At 32.2% G+C, this 15,301-nt stretch overlaps 1 pseudogene; it reads left to right on the plus strand.

Moving 5' to 3' along the window:
• Positions 1-14,877: 14,877 nt before the first annotated feature.
• LOC111744370 lies at positions 14,878-14,997 on the plus strand (annotated as a pseudogene).
• The last annotated feature ends 304 nt before the right edge of the window (positions 14,998-15,301 follow it).

Here is a 15,301-nt window from a genome sequence, read left to right on the forward strand (position 1 = left end):
AATCTGTTGCCTTTCTTCCCTCTCTCTCCCAACGTACTGGTAAGTCCCATTAATGTTGACTCTTAATCATGCTCAGCTGTGTCTCTTCTTGTTGACTCCCCAGCTTCTCTCTTCTGTCAGTTGTATCGTATCTCATCTGAATCATTATGATGGGTCTTCCAGGCCCTGGTCTGGTTTGGCTTCTGATCCTTTTTATATTCCACCTGTTGGAAGATAATTTAAAATCCAAACCTCTGAAAAACCTAAAAAGCTATTACTTCACTGCTAAAAACCCTTCACTGTTCACCTCAGAATAAAATTCAAACTCCAAAGCACAGCCAATTTTGCTCATGATCTGGCATCTGCCAAAGTCTGCATACTCAACGTTCCTGACTCATGAAATTTTACCATTCAGCTGTGCTTAACTATTTAAGGATCCTTGAAAGTGCCACACGTAACTTTTTGTGCAGAATATCTCCTCTTTCACCCAGCCTCTTAGCTGGCTAATTCCTTCTCACTATTTAAAACTTACATGAGATGTCACAGCCACCAAGAAGCTTCCCTGATCACGTTTTGCCTTCTTCCTCCTCAGCTCTCTTTTCTCCATTCTGGTTGGAATACTAGTTCCCTATCATCCTGTACTTATATATTTAACATAGAACTTTTCACACTATGTTGTGGTTATAGGGGCTCTTCATACTTCATTTCCTATTTAAGTTGCAAAACCTTCAGGACTTAATGAACTGTAACTTCTCACTGTCCATCGGAATCTAGGCTTCCGATATCAATCCTGGATGTGGCTGAGCCTCCCTCCCCACAATTACCCTCGTAATCTTAGAATGACCATTATCTTGGGTAAAGTAGCTTAGCGTGTTTCCAGAACTTTTTATAAGGGAGAAAGTTAACACTTTTCAGGTAAAAACACAAATTTTCCTCATTTATTTTGTTATTTGTAAAATGCATCTTGGTTTATTATAAAAGGAGAAAAAAATAGTTTCTGCTCTTAAGTGCCTGGGAATGTATCTAGAATTTTGTGTAACTTTTTGGAGAAGCAAATTGATTTTATACATTATTTCACTATATAATTTATGGTAACATAACTACGACATATAACTGGAATTCTCATATTGTTTCTCTGATTTCCCACTAGATTGGGAATCTCTTGCCTTTACAAGAACTGCAGTAGTTCAGGTATCACTTGCCCCTAGTCAACCACAGAGAAAGACAGATGTTATATGCCTGTTGGACAAGCAACCCAAACCCTCCCTTCCCCACCCCACATCAGATCCCTTAGTGATTTTTTTTTTTCTTTTTCTTCTTGCCACACAGTGTGAAAAGCTGGAATGGAACTGCTGTTGAATTGTTTGTTTCTCTCCCACTCATGCTAAGATTTACCCTCAGAAATCGCTGCCTTTATTTCTGTTTGGTGCTTATCACCAAAAATTCAATGGCTTTAAGTTACCTTTCAGGCAAGGCTTTGGACCAGGGCACTTTGATATGATCTACTTTGCAATCTCCTCTCTATTGGTAGGTTTGTTTTCTGAGAGGCAGGAGAAGAGGGACACTTAGGTTGTACTTAAAGTGCTGAATTATAATACTAGATGAGAAATGTTAAGTATTAAGTGCATAGACATTATATATGTTACAGGAGTTTAATGTCTTCATTTTAAAAATATAGTTTATGGAAAGTAACACAATTAATCTTACCAAAAATGATGTAAAGACATGGAGCTTAAATTAGATATAAATCTGTATGAAGAAGGTACAGTCATAATAGAAAAAATAAAATGTTCAACAAATAGCAATGAAAGGAGGTCAAGACATATACATCAATTTATATTTTTAGCCACACCTATTAGGCAATCTGGGCATAACACAAAAATAATTGAACCACGCGTAAGAGTTGAGAGCATTCTTTGAGGTCAGAGGGGCTGTGTGCAAATCCTCACTTTGCTTATTCCTGAACTTGGGAAGTTACTTATTCTCTCTGTGAAACAATTTGCTCATTTGTAAGATGAGAACAACAGTATGAATTAAAAGACATAGAAAATGGCAAGTGGCATTTTATAGGGTATGCAAGAGCTATTAGCTATTAGAAATTGTATTACTATTATTGTTATTACTACTAACCTTTCTTAGATATGCACCTAAAGTGTTTCGATACCCAGAAACTTATTGCTCTCTAATAATAAAGTATAGAATTTTGAAAACATTTCACAGATTACAGTGTTCTTTAAGAATCTGAAGAGCTGTGGTGGCTCAAGGGTCTGTTATTTATAGAACTCATTTGGAGCAATCCAAATCTGTCCTACTTTATAGTCTCATATACAGTATTCTCCTAATTACATATGTTGCTAAGGAAAAAAAACAACCCATGTTTCTTTAGTGTCATTTAATAAAATTAAACCAATCAATCAATAAATCTCATCTTTGGCTGTGTATTATTCTGCCAGCCAGCAGGCTGCCATCATGAAGAAAGTCTTGGGACTGGGATGAGTATATGGTCCCTTCAGGTTACATCGTCCCACATCTTAGCTTTTTAATTCATAAAGCCTGGAACATGGTGAAATACTTTTGTTAACCATACCTTTGGTCAGAGAAAGATAAAATAAAGGTTTTTTCCTTTGTGAGTATGACTTGAGCATTTTTGAATTGCTATATTATGAACACTGCTAATGCAGGGCTCATAAGCTCATGTTATTTGGTCCCTTGTTTAGGTTGTAACCCTGAGCTATTTAGTTGCTATGGTGACAATAACGATAAAGCCTGATTGAAAGAAGATAACATCTTATTTGGGATTTTGTTGTTGTTGTTGAAAGGGGAGAACACATTCTGTGTTGCCCTATTAGACAAGATATTGGGTTACATCCATTTTGATTAGCAAGTCTCTCTCTCTCTCTCTCTCTCTCTCTCTCTCTCTTTCTCTGTACAGATTGTTTCAGTGTGATACTTTATGACTAAACTCTCTAAGACTTGATTTAGGATTTAGCAAGCTTAAGAGAACCTAATCTCCATCTAATGGGATTTTTCTGAAAGTAGTTGCTCAGTATATGAATTATTATAAGAGAGGAAATACTAAATTTAATATCAAAGAGCCAACCTCAGAATTTCAAGCAACATAAATACACCTTTTCCATTGATAGAGTTATTTAATTAGAATCTATTCACAGAAAACTATAGGAACTCCAGCAATAAGTACATTATGAAGGGCTGATTTTTTTTTTTGATTCTCTGATCCCAGCTGGAACAAGGTGTGATTAGAGAATGGTTTAATTGTTCATGGACATCTGTCTTTGGAGTCAATTGAAAAATAATATCCTGGGCATAATATGACTTACAGAATTTTTGACATTTTTATATCTTTCACAATCAAGGCTTTGTCAAAAAGTCAGTAGTGTAACTCCTAAAAACTTATGGATACATTTAGAGTAGAAGGGAATAAAAACCTGGTAATATATCAATATGCACAGCTGGAAAGCAGATGTTCAATTGAATGATCTCAGTACTTAGAGAAAGCTATTAAACCTGTTACTTACTTAAATGAGAAACTCTCATGATTTATTGTTCTCATATTTGACTTACTTCTTTTTGTGTCTTTAAATTAACTCCAGAATTATTATTTCTATTATTATTGTTGTTGTTGAAGCCAATTACCATGGAAGTTTGACTCCAAGCAATACAGTACATGAGTGCTAAGAAATGCCCAAGGCTGCTGTCAATCAAAGTAACCGGTGAGTTACAAGTTATTTACTGTATTGGGAAATGAAGTGATAAATGAATGCCAACCAGTAAAACGTGACATTTAATATAAGATATACGAATTTAAATTGGTTTTTTAATTCATCTATCAGAGTGCTAAAACATAGTTTTAACGAAGACTTCATTATCAAAAGAGACATATAACATTCACCTCGTTAAAGTACCAGTGACTATATAGTATGCTGCACATGGGAGGGGAGAACGTATCTCCATGGAGGCTGGCTCATTTTCATCCTTTTAATGATTACTGGCCAATCACATAAGCTTCCACGAGTCCCTTTGATTCCACCAAAGTATTTAGATGAATCATTTGCCGGCTCATAATATTACTAATTTAGTGAACCTGAAAGAGAAGATACTTCACAGGTTTTTTTTTTTTTTTTTTACCATCCTTAAAAACAATTAAAGATCACACCTTGATAGCATTATTTGATGTTACATAGTTACTTTAGGTTCACGCTGCATGACTTCTTAGCCTGTGATTTACTAACGGAATTTCCTTAAGGGCCAAATCAGAGAGCAAAACTGTCCTGTAGTACCAAAAATACTTAATGAGATGCCCAGAGGGACTGGCAATGAAAATTCCAATTCTGAGAGTACCACTTAAACGTAAGTACTGTGTTCCCTTCCAGAGGGAGAAAAATCCCTTTTCTCATAGTCTCTTACTAAAAACAAAAATTAAATGCTTGTGAATTGGTGCTCTATGAGTCTCGCTATGCCATCTCTCAGAATACATAATTAGATAATTACATTTTAGATAAAAGGGTACTATACTAATTCACGGCACAAATCCTAGCTAGGGAATAGAAATTGATACATGAAATATGTATCGATACAAATATAAATATATGCATATGTGTTCTATGCAGGCTTGAGCCATTATGGGCCATTAAAAACACTGGAGCAAATAGCTTCTGGGAATTAAGCTCTAAGAACACTCTTTGTAATCAGAAGGCAGCTAATCCCTGCTCACCTATTTGAATGCTTAGCTTCCCCGATATAATATTAACCTATTACTTTTTATTTGTGATGCTGTATGAGCATGCAAATATTGGCAAAAATGCCATTCCCCAACCATCTTCGGATGCTTTCGGGCTGAATAAACCTAGAGGTAAAATATGCAGCTTGGATTTGAGAATTTTTAAAAAAATTAACTATAGGTTAAATTCACTAACTCATTTATACCAGCCACCCTGCCATTTCCTATGATCATCCCTCACTTAACTCCTTGCTCAAGCTTCTTTTCTCTCACGAAGTTGCCTTACTAGGTTCAGAGAAGTGCTCTCTAATTTTTCCTGCCATTTACATGTAAATCCTCCACCCAGAGACTTCAGCCTTTAGATTTCTTTCATGTTAAGACTTTTGTGCCTGATTTGTCTGCTAAAATATAATAGTCTAGCATAACTTCCACAAGATGCCACCTTATATCCGCTTTGACCAGAACCACTGATGATAATAAGTGACTATTGTGATTCTGCTGAGGAGAAAACTGAGACATTTTGAGTTTTTCTCTTCAAGTATTTCATATACAGATACAAATACTGTTGGTATAAAAGTAAAAGTGATAAATACTGTGAGCATTAAATACTGATATCTCTATTTTCCTATTAGATTTCAAAAAGAAATGCTTCTGAGCATCTTTCCTTTCTTTTCAATCATAGCTACTTCTTGTGTAACAATTGGTGAGTAAAATATACATATATATATATATATATACTATGTACATATGCACATACAAATCTGCTCAAGAAGACAAATGAGTATAAATGTAGTAGAATTGATTGTATTGCCCTTAAACATATGAGTAAAATGTGTTATTACCATATCTTTTATGCTAGTATTCAAATTCAGTGAGAAGTATTTTCTTTTCTTACTCTCATTTCCTTCCTTAATCTCACCCTTTGTTCCTAAGGAAGATGCTCAACAACACCTTCTGATTTCCCAGGTAGTGTTTTTCTTAATCCTAAAACAATATTTCTTTAAAGAGAAACACATTTTGATAATAAGTGTAAATAGATTTCAAATGTACAGTTACATATGTTCATGTACATACATGTGTATTCGTATATATCCATATTCATAACTATGATACTGCATTAGCCATAGAAGTCCATTTCAGTTGTCATGAAATTGTATATTTATTAAGTGTCACTAGAATCCCAGGCATCCTGAGCTTTAGGGGAATCATGTACCACAAACCCATAGAAAATAAATAGACTGAAGGCTCTAGATGCCCTTGTTACTCAAAATCAAGCAGTCAGCACCAGCACACAGCATGACCTGGGACCCCACACACCCTCTCAGGTGACTAACATCTTTCGAGCTCTAAGGATACAATTGCTCCACTTCTTTTGCCCTATTTCTTCCAAACAAAATGTTTGAATAGAGTGAAATGTTGTGGCTTATACCTACCCAATTTAGAGATGGACGATATTTCAGAGGGCAGAAAAATTGAGTTGTAGATGTGCTTAGTTACAAAAAATTCAAATAAATTAACCAGTCAATCCTTCTCTCAGATGGTAGAAATGCAACAGATTCTTGTATGACAAAGTATATTTGTCAGTAGTTCTGAGTATTCATTGTCTTGCTTCTGTTCACATTCCAATTTGTGCTTCCAGAACACTAAAACTTAGCACTTCATGCACATGGCAGATGAGAAAACTTTCACCGTGTTAAACAATTCTTATTATTCTTTAATTTGTACATATGTTGGTGTCGAATTTACATGCATGAAGTATGACACAAATTCCTGACAATGCCACCTAAAGAGACATGCTAGAACTGTAAACTGTTTTATTTGTATAAAAGGGTTTATTTGTATAAACATATAAAATTTAATTAATTTTATGAAAATTAATTAAAGCTTTACATTTATTTATGTAATTAGTTATTCAATAATCATATACTATAGTTTTCAAAGATGAGTTTTGAATACAGATATTCCTAAACTTACAATAAGATTATGTTCCAGTAAATCCTTCAAAATTGAAAATATTTTAAATCAAAAATGCATTTAATACACCTAACGTCATAGCCTAGCCTAGCCTACCTTAAACATGGTCAGAATACAATATTCAAAACCTACTGGCAACACAGTATACTGTAGAATATGTGTTATTTATTCTGATGACTGGGTGCCTGACTAGGAGCTACAGCTAGTAGCCACTGACCAACATCATGAGTGACTATGTACGGTATATTGCTAGCTCAGGGAAAGATTGAAATTCAAAATTCAAAGTACAGTTTCTTCTGAATGGAACTTTCACACCATCATAAAGTTGAAAAGTCCTAAGTCAGTCAAGGACCATCTGCGCTTAAGATTTACTTTTGAACACATGAAAAATAATTTTGATTTTTTATATTTACTTTAATTTACATTCTGCTGAAAGAATAAGAAGAAAATATTATATTAAAAATGCAGACATTACTATCAATAAAACAAAAATTTAGTAAATTATAACAGGATAAATTTTCTAAAATAAAGGTAAGAAATACACATTTATGGAGTAATATATAATAATTTATGAGATTACTTACATCTTTATTTTTATTCCTTCTCTAAATGCCACCAAACCATTAATGGTTCCTACTAATAAACAAAAATATCTAAGTTCAATTGAAATCTTTGTATTTGTCAACATACAGTTTTATAAATACCATAGCTGAACCAATTTTTGTGATATTATCACTATGAAGGTATATTTGTCAAGGTATAATTTTAAAATGTTTAGACATAAGGTACATATTCCTACACTTGTTTTCTTTCCAAACTAATATTCTATGTAGAGTCTGATATTTTAAAATGTTTTAGGGACATTTTGAAAACAAATACTTGACTTTATTTGAAAATTTTGACTTATCAGGGGCCATAAAGCTGCTCACCATACTTCTGGCAAGCTGCCACTGGAGAGGCATGAAATGTATGATATCTGCTGTGTTCCCAGCTAGTCCACCCTAAACTGTTAGGCCTTCAAGAACACAGAGTCAGAGAAAACGATAACTGATTTGAAGAAATCTTTAATTGCAGAAATCATTAAACCTTGATGAATCCCAGAGTCTCCAGAAACACTAGAAAGTGGAATATAATGGAGGGTAGAAGATTGGGTGAATAGGAAAATGTGGGCAGGAAAGAAAGAAAAGAGGCAATGACACCAGGTCTTCTATTCTAAGCTAGTAGGATAATTTTTACAATAGTTTGTTAAGATCAGCTTCATATTTCACAGATTTAATGTTTTAATTTGTCTAATTTTATGTGTTGGCTGCTTAATATTAGTCTGTCTCCTGTCATATCGTTGGCAGGATCCCACAGGTGTGAAAAGATTTGGGTTGATTGTTGGCTTGTTACTGCTGAGGAGAATAAAAACTCATGTAAACTTCTGTCTAAATGTTCTGAGACCTAGACACTAAAGATTATTATTTCATTCCCATTTTCTTAAATGCTAGAGACAATGCTGGGAATTTTAAGGAATAAATCTATTTCTGTTAAATTTTTGATTATTTTATATTGAAATAGTTATGTTGTTTTTGAGATATTTCACATATTCATTATACTAGAATATCAAATAATTTTAAGTTAAAACATCTAATAAAAGTCTATTAATGAGATAGTAAAATACATGATGATTCTTATTGATTTAATAGAATAAATAATCTGGAGTCCTACAATGTGTTCAAATTTAATTTTTTTTTCTTAAATGTGGACAGCCACATTTGAATAAGAGTATCTATGTGAGGAATCAACTGCACTTCTTCATTACCTGTAAGGTTTACTTTGCTTCGTTTTCTAAAAGGTTTTTTAATATTCAGATTTGGGCAGCATTCCATAAAATCTTCAATATTTTTAGTACATACATCAGAGTGAATAAACTTCTGTATCATTTTTTCTCACAGAAAAATCATTAAACTAATGACATTAAAACATGTGCTCTTTACCAGATTGTATATAATTAGAGACATTGACAAAAATTCAAGAGTTATCAATATTACTAATATTTTGACTTTTTTCCTACCACTTTTTCATTTCTTTCTCTAAATAGCCTTATTTTTTTGCAAAAGCAAAGATTATGATGTTGTGATGTTTTTCAAAATCATTCTCAGAAGTTCAGTTTTTATTTAATATGATATAAATTTATTCTCCAATTTATTTCTTGCAAAAATTTGGAATATAATTATGTTCAAGGTTACGGAACTTAATTAGCAAGATGGGTGTGTCACAGTAAACAGAAAGAAAAGAAAAGAGAAGTAATTTTTTTCTTCCTGTTAAGTACAATTATGAATTACATGATTTAAGGATACCTAGTCTATGTAACCTGAAATATGTACATAAAGTATAATTATTAATTTACCTATATAAAAATATTATTAGAGCCATATTAGATAAGATGTACAGAAATAGGTTTCTGACTTTTCTATTCCAAGATGAATCTCACCAATTTTCTCCAAACTGAGTATTCTTTTACCGTGAATAAAGCCTTTCCTTGTTATAGGCCTTCTTTAATATATACTCTCTTTCAGACTGACATACATAACTTTTCCCTTTAAACATTTAAATTCCTTTCTTTTTTATAAAGAGAAAAATGTATAAAAATAGGCTAAAATATCCACCCCAAGATATCAATGAGTCTTATGTAGATGATATTTAAATAATATTGGTATCGATTCTGTTAAATATATTTCACTAGGTTACATAATTTTTAAATGTAATATTACATATTTGGTCTTGCTGTGGTTAGTTGTGCATTATTATTTCCACGATAAATGTTTACTTTCTCTAGTTTTGCATTCTTCATAAAGTCATGAATTGAAAGAAAGAATAGAGGGAGAGAGTCATAATGAAGGGAAGAAGGAAGGAAGAGAGAGAAAGAGGGAAAGAAGGGAGGAAAGGAAAAAGAGAGGGAGGAAGGAAGGAAGGAAGGAAGGAAACCTGTATATATTGTTAAGTAAATGAATGTGAACCAGGAGAATGAAAGGTGGTATTTGCTGTCAAAATCCTGATACTCAGAGTAGCAAATCTAATGATTCACACAGAACGCTGCCTGAACCAAATCTATTTCTATTTCCACATTACATATCTATGCATCTGTTTGGCTCTTTGACATCCACATACCTAATCAGCAAAACCATGTTGGATGATATCTTGGTCAGCTTAAGATCATCTATAGTCCTAGTCTTAGAAGCCAGGATATTAGCTACTCTTCCGACAATCCTTGCTTAGAAAGGAAATCAAAATATCTGCTTAAAAACTTCTGTACATCTTGTTTTAATGTCTTTTATTATTATTGCCTTAAAGGATACTATATCTTTGTAATTGCATAGAACTTCGGTGCTTACAAAGTACTCTTTTTAACATTTGGAGCATCACTTACATTTTTTTAATAAATACATCGTATTTCTAAAATATATAGAAGATATTAAATTGGAATTCACATATCAGTTTTCCTAGTTATTATAGTTCTTTTCGACCAAGTATGTTAAAATGTTTTTGGTAATTTTTCATCAGTTCCAAGAATAATCGTCATACAAGATGGTATTATTGGAAATTCTATTACTAATGAAAATAATAAACAAAAGTGTCCTGCTCAAGGTGACACATTTAATCTGTCATTGTTGGTGTTAGGAATAGAGGGAAATCTGTTACCATAACTATATCAGTAGAAGAATTCACACAATTATTCTAATCATAAGTTTAGATCAAATATAACAATATAATTTCAGCCTCTGCCAATTTTTCAGATTGGTGTAGAGAGCTGGATAATATTGTAGTCATTGAAAAGTTAAGATCAAAAGAATGAGTTTGTTTCTAATAATACACATAAATGTAATTTATGTTTGTTAAACCACCATTCTGTTGAAATTGAAATCCATTTATGATAATATCATTTTCCACATATCTGAGAATAAAACTAACATCAGGAATTTTATAATAATGGGTACTAACATGTTTTTATTTACATATTTACACAATATTCTAAAATATTACTCCAACAGCAACTTCTGAACATGCAGGAGTAATAGTTTTTAGTTATTTCTTAGAAGCATATCTGTGTGCTTAGTGTAACATATATTAAAAAGATCTTTTAGAAGTGTTTCTCAAAACATGAACCACTTCTAGGGGAAGTTTCATTTCAGCAGATTTAACAATCACCTTAATTGTCATTTAAATCACAGCGGAAACATACTATAATGACATTCCTTAACATTTTATATGGATTATAAGCCAGTGATAAGAAATATCTTTATAAAATCTTTAATAAAGTAACTGAGGCTAGGCCTTTCAAAATTAAAAAACATATATTTCTATAAAGTAATGCAAAGTGAATTTGTATTTGATATTTGTCACCAACAGATTTTTGGAACATATTGAGTCCCCTAGTCTGATATCTAATGTATTTTATAACTCTAAAATTTTTATTCTATAATTCCAATTTTCATAAATGTGTTGAATGAAACTATGTTACCATCTATTATTAGAATATCAAGGTCCAAAAATGTGGGTGCCACTGTATTAAATTGTGGAAATTTTGAAACATTAATGAGAATTGAAGCCCTTAAAAGTACTGTGGTATGCAGCATATTCTAAGAATTTTGATATTGAAAACCTTTTTTCCATAAAAATCACTTGGAAACTCTTTTCCACAGAATGTTCTTTAAAAAATTATCTAGAAATCAACCTCACTAATTATTACTTGATTATTTATACTCTCCCGTGAGTCGTTGATAATGAGGATGATGATGTTTAAAGTCATAGATTTCCTATCTTGATTATAACATCATTCGGTAGCTTCAATTTTTTCAATTAAATATTAATAGTTTTGAATGATTTCAATTTCCAAAACAAAATTATTTTAATAAAATTTATTTTAAATAGTAAATACACTTACACAAGTCATAAAATAAAATAATGATTTAAATATTAGACTATACAACCTTACCCAAGTTAATCTGACTGATTTCCTGAGTTATTTAAAATTTACCAAATAAGTATGTGTTTTCCATGACAGATTGACCCATAAGAAATAAACCTGATATGTTCTTAAACATGAGAACATTTAACATAAAATAAATACTCTATACTCATATATCAATTTATGTAGTTTAATGTTAAAACAACTTCTACTTGTTTTTTCTTTGAAAAGCATTTATTAATTACCTATTATATGTCAGGCAATAGGTTAAGGATATTATAGTGAATTGGATAAACATGATATTTACTCTAACAGCTCTTTTTGTATTTAGTAGTAAAGACAACAATTAAGCAATTCTAATTTCTGAATTAGAATAATACAGAGTTAGAAGAATTGTACATAAGGGATAAACTTTTACATAAATTTGTCTCCTATCTTTGAAAAATATACCAAGCAAGCCAATTATAGCACAAAATAGTTCAATTTATTTTACACGTAAATATTAAAATTCAATTATCTAATGGTTTTGCTTAACTGTACTTTTCATGACCTTTTTTTCCTACTCTGTTAAAGATGATGGTTAAATCAAAGATAGGAGAAAATGCTTCAGAGTCATATGTAAGGAAAATTGTTAGGGGAATGTTTTTTTAAAGGACAGCTAAAATTTTGATGAGCATAGAAAAAAAAAGGCAGGTGGAATTATATTTAACTATTTCTTTAAACCATCTAGTATTTTTAACAATAATGGTCTCACTTATATCATAGGTTTTTAACAGAAATTTTAGTGCATAATAAGGTGAGATATTCTGCAAAGCAAAGATTACTATAAAAGTAGGTATTTTTATTTTTATAATTCTAACATATAAACATCTTGTTTGCAGAAATAAAAATAATGGCAAGAGCATGGGAACCCATATATATTAAGTATTTATAAAAAATTTCCTAGATAATTTTCGTTAACTTCTCCCACTTTCTTAGGTATGTGATAGATTGCAAAATGACACAATTCTTTGTAATTTGTCCCATCAAGAGATAGAGTCCATTTCTCCACTTCTTGAGCTTGAGTTGGATTTGTACATTGTTTTGTTGGGAATAATGTTCAAGTTCTAAACCTGGTCACCAAGAGGCTCTGCATTCCATTGCACCTTAACCATTCTGTGAGTGCAAACCTGAGCCAGCCTGCTGGATGAAAGGAGGCACTGTGAAGGAAGAACAAGGAATCCCAGCCAACTGTCAACCAGACCTCTGCTGACAGGGCAGCTCCCTCAAAGCACAAAGGTGTACACTAACAAACCACCCAGCTTAGTCCAGCTCAGAGTGCCAATCCATACAACCATGGGCTAAAAAAAAAAATTGTTTTTAAATCACTAAATACCGGTGTGATGTTACTTGGCGAGAGTCAACAGAGCACTGAAAAAAAAAAAAAAAGATTAATTAATTTTACAAAACCTAGATGTTTCTACCCATAGCTCATAGCTCACTAGGAGCAATCTCACTGAAAAAACAAGATCCATCTCTCTTCTCTACATGAAGATTTATGGAAGTGAATCATGCCCAACTGGAAAGATTTTAAGGGTATTTATAAATAACTTAGACATTATAAAACATGGAACTGTCTATACATTTTAAAGTTTTTGATCAGTTGGGAATATCATCATTAACATTTGGTTCCTGCTCTAAGACTTAATAACCTCAACATTCTCAATATAAAGGTGACATAGGTGGTGTGGAGTGTATCCACATGGGAGTGCAGAGAGAAAGCTTTAATCCATGAAAGTTTATGTTGAGCAAGCCATTCTAAAGAAAATGTAAATAATAAACTACTTTGATACTTTTTTCTATGAGCTAGTCATCTGTTTGCTAAATGAATTTACAAATTGCTTTAGGCACCATTTAAATACCATTGTAGACTTGATTATTTAGCTTTATTACCAAATTTTATTTTTTTCTTACAATTCTCAATGTTTATAAAAGGAAACAAAAAGACATGGATGGCAAATGTAATTGGCAAAGTTAATTAACCTACATTTTTTCCACTCCAGAGGTGAAGGTTCAGCCCCAATAAAGTCTGCTGATGTGGAGTAAATGTATTAGCATGTCTATGTTGAAGCCTCTGAAAATTGCATGGAAATAACTGGATCAAGCAATGAATATTTATGGTCACAAAGGTCATAACAGCTAAAATCACAAGGGATGTTTGGGAGCGTGGTTGTTATACCTAAAGATAAAGTACATCAAGCAAGTGCTCCTTACTACAAATGAAGAAATATATTCATGTCTTGCCAAGCCCTATACAAAGCAGCTTTAAAAAGCTATGTATAGACAAAGGCGTGAAGAGAAATGTCCCACCCATATTTTCTTACTTTATACTTCATACAATGTTCACCCTCAGAGAGGACAACCATTGCTGGTGAAAAATGCAAATGCTGAATGGTGATCAAGAAGTCAGAAGTAGAGGTGTCTCTGAATAGCATACTTTCATCCTAAAATCAAATCTCCTAATCACATCGAGCATATTCAACATCGGCATCAGAATTTTGCATTTTTAGGTCAACTGACTTTTTAACTATAATGCCCATCACACATTTTCCCAAAACAAAACCTGAGACCCTTTAAACGGTAAGATAATTTTTTTTTAAAAAAAAGTAAAATCTTAATATTCAAATTTAGTGTTGAAAAGCTATAGAAAAAAATATTTGAACATTTATTTATTTGTTTAGTAGTTTTCTTTAGAAGTGTACACATTGTTTATATTACAGAGAAATATCACAGGAGGGAATCCCATAGGTCTCTTGGTTTCAGCTTTCTTATACAGAAATTTAGACTTTTATTTTTCTCTTAGTTAAAACTAATTTCCCTTAGAATTTAAATCATATATATTTTCCCAACCAAAATACTGACTCATTTTTTAATTTTTTCCCTTTTAATTTATATTTCAGCAGTTTGAGCAATTGGTGTGGTAACTGTTGGATGCAGCCTCCTGCCGGAATGAGATTCACGCTGAGATGGCTGAGCAGCGCACCAACCACTTACTTTACCCAGGACACCTTGTTAGGAAAATTACAACCACAAATCAATGAAAAATTGTGAAAGCTACTAATGCTTTCTCCAAAACAAGAAAATTAATCTCAGGAATACAAGAGAGTTATTTTAAAAGATAAAATTACTACACTAATATGGTAGAAAATAAAAATATAAATAACATTTTAAACCCCTTTAAAAAATAGCATGTTCAGTCTATGGCCATGCTACCGTGAACAAGCCCGATCCCTTCTGATCTTGTGAAGCTAAGCAGGGTCTGGCCTGGTTAGTACTTTGATGGGAGGCCACTTAGAAAGACCAGGTGCTGTAGATGTAAAATAAAAAAATAAGGGATTGTAAGCTGACCAGGTCTTTGCAATCTGTGAGGTAAACCAAGGGTTGCCTTGCCTACATATATACATATACAACTTTGTTATGAGTGAAAGGGATTAATTTTTTTTCAAACAAGTGGAATAATAAAACGAAATAGGTACTCAAGATTTTCAATGAAAATTTTCTGTTGAATAATTTTTAAAACTAGATGTTTACAATATAAAAATTTGAAAAGCATACTTTAATCAAATGTTGAAGCTTAGCATAACTAATAGTAGGACAGATTGAAATTATGCAGCTCATAA

This window comes from Pteropus vampyrus, unplaced genomic scaffold, assembly GCF_000151845.1.
Source record: "Pteropus vampyrus isolate Shadow unplaced genomic scaffold, Pvam_2.0 Scaffold133, whole genome shotgun sequence".
Classification (NCBI taxonomy): Eukaryota; Metazoa; Chordata; class Mammalia; order Chiroptera; family Pteropodidae; genus Pteropus; species Pteropus vampyrus.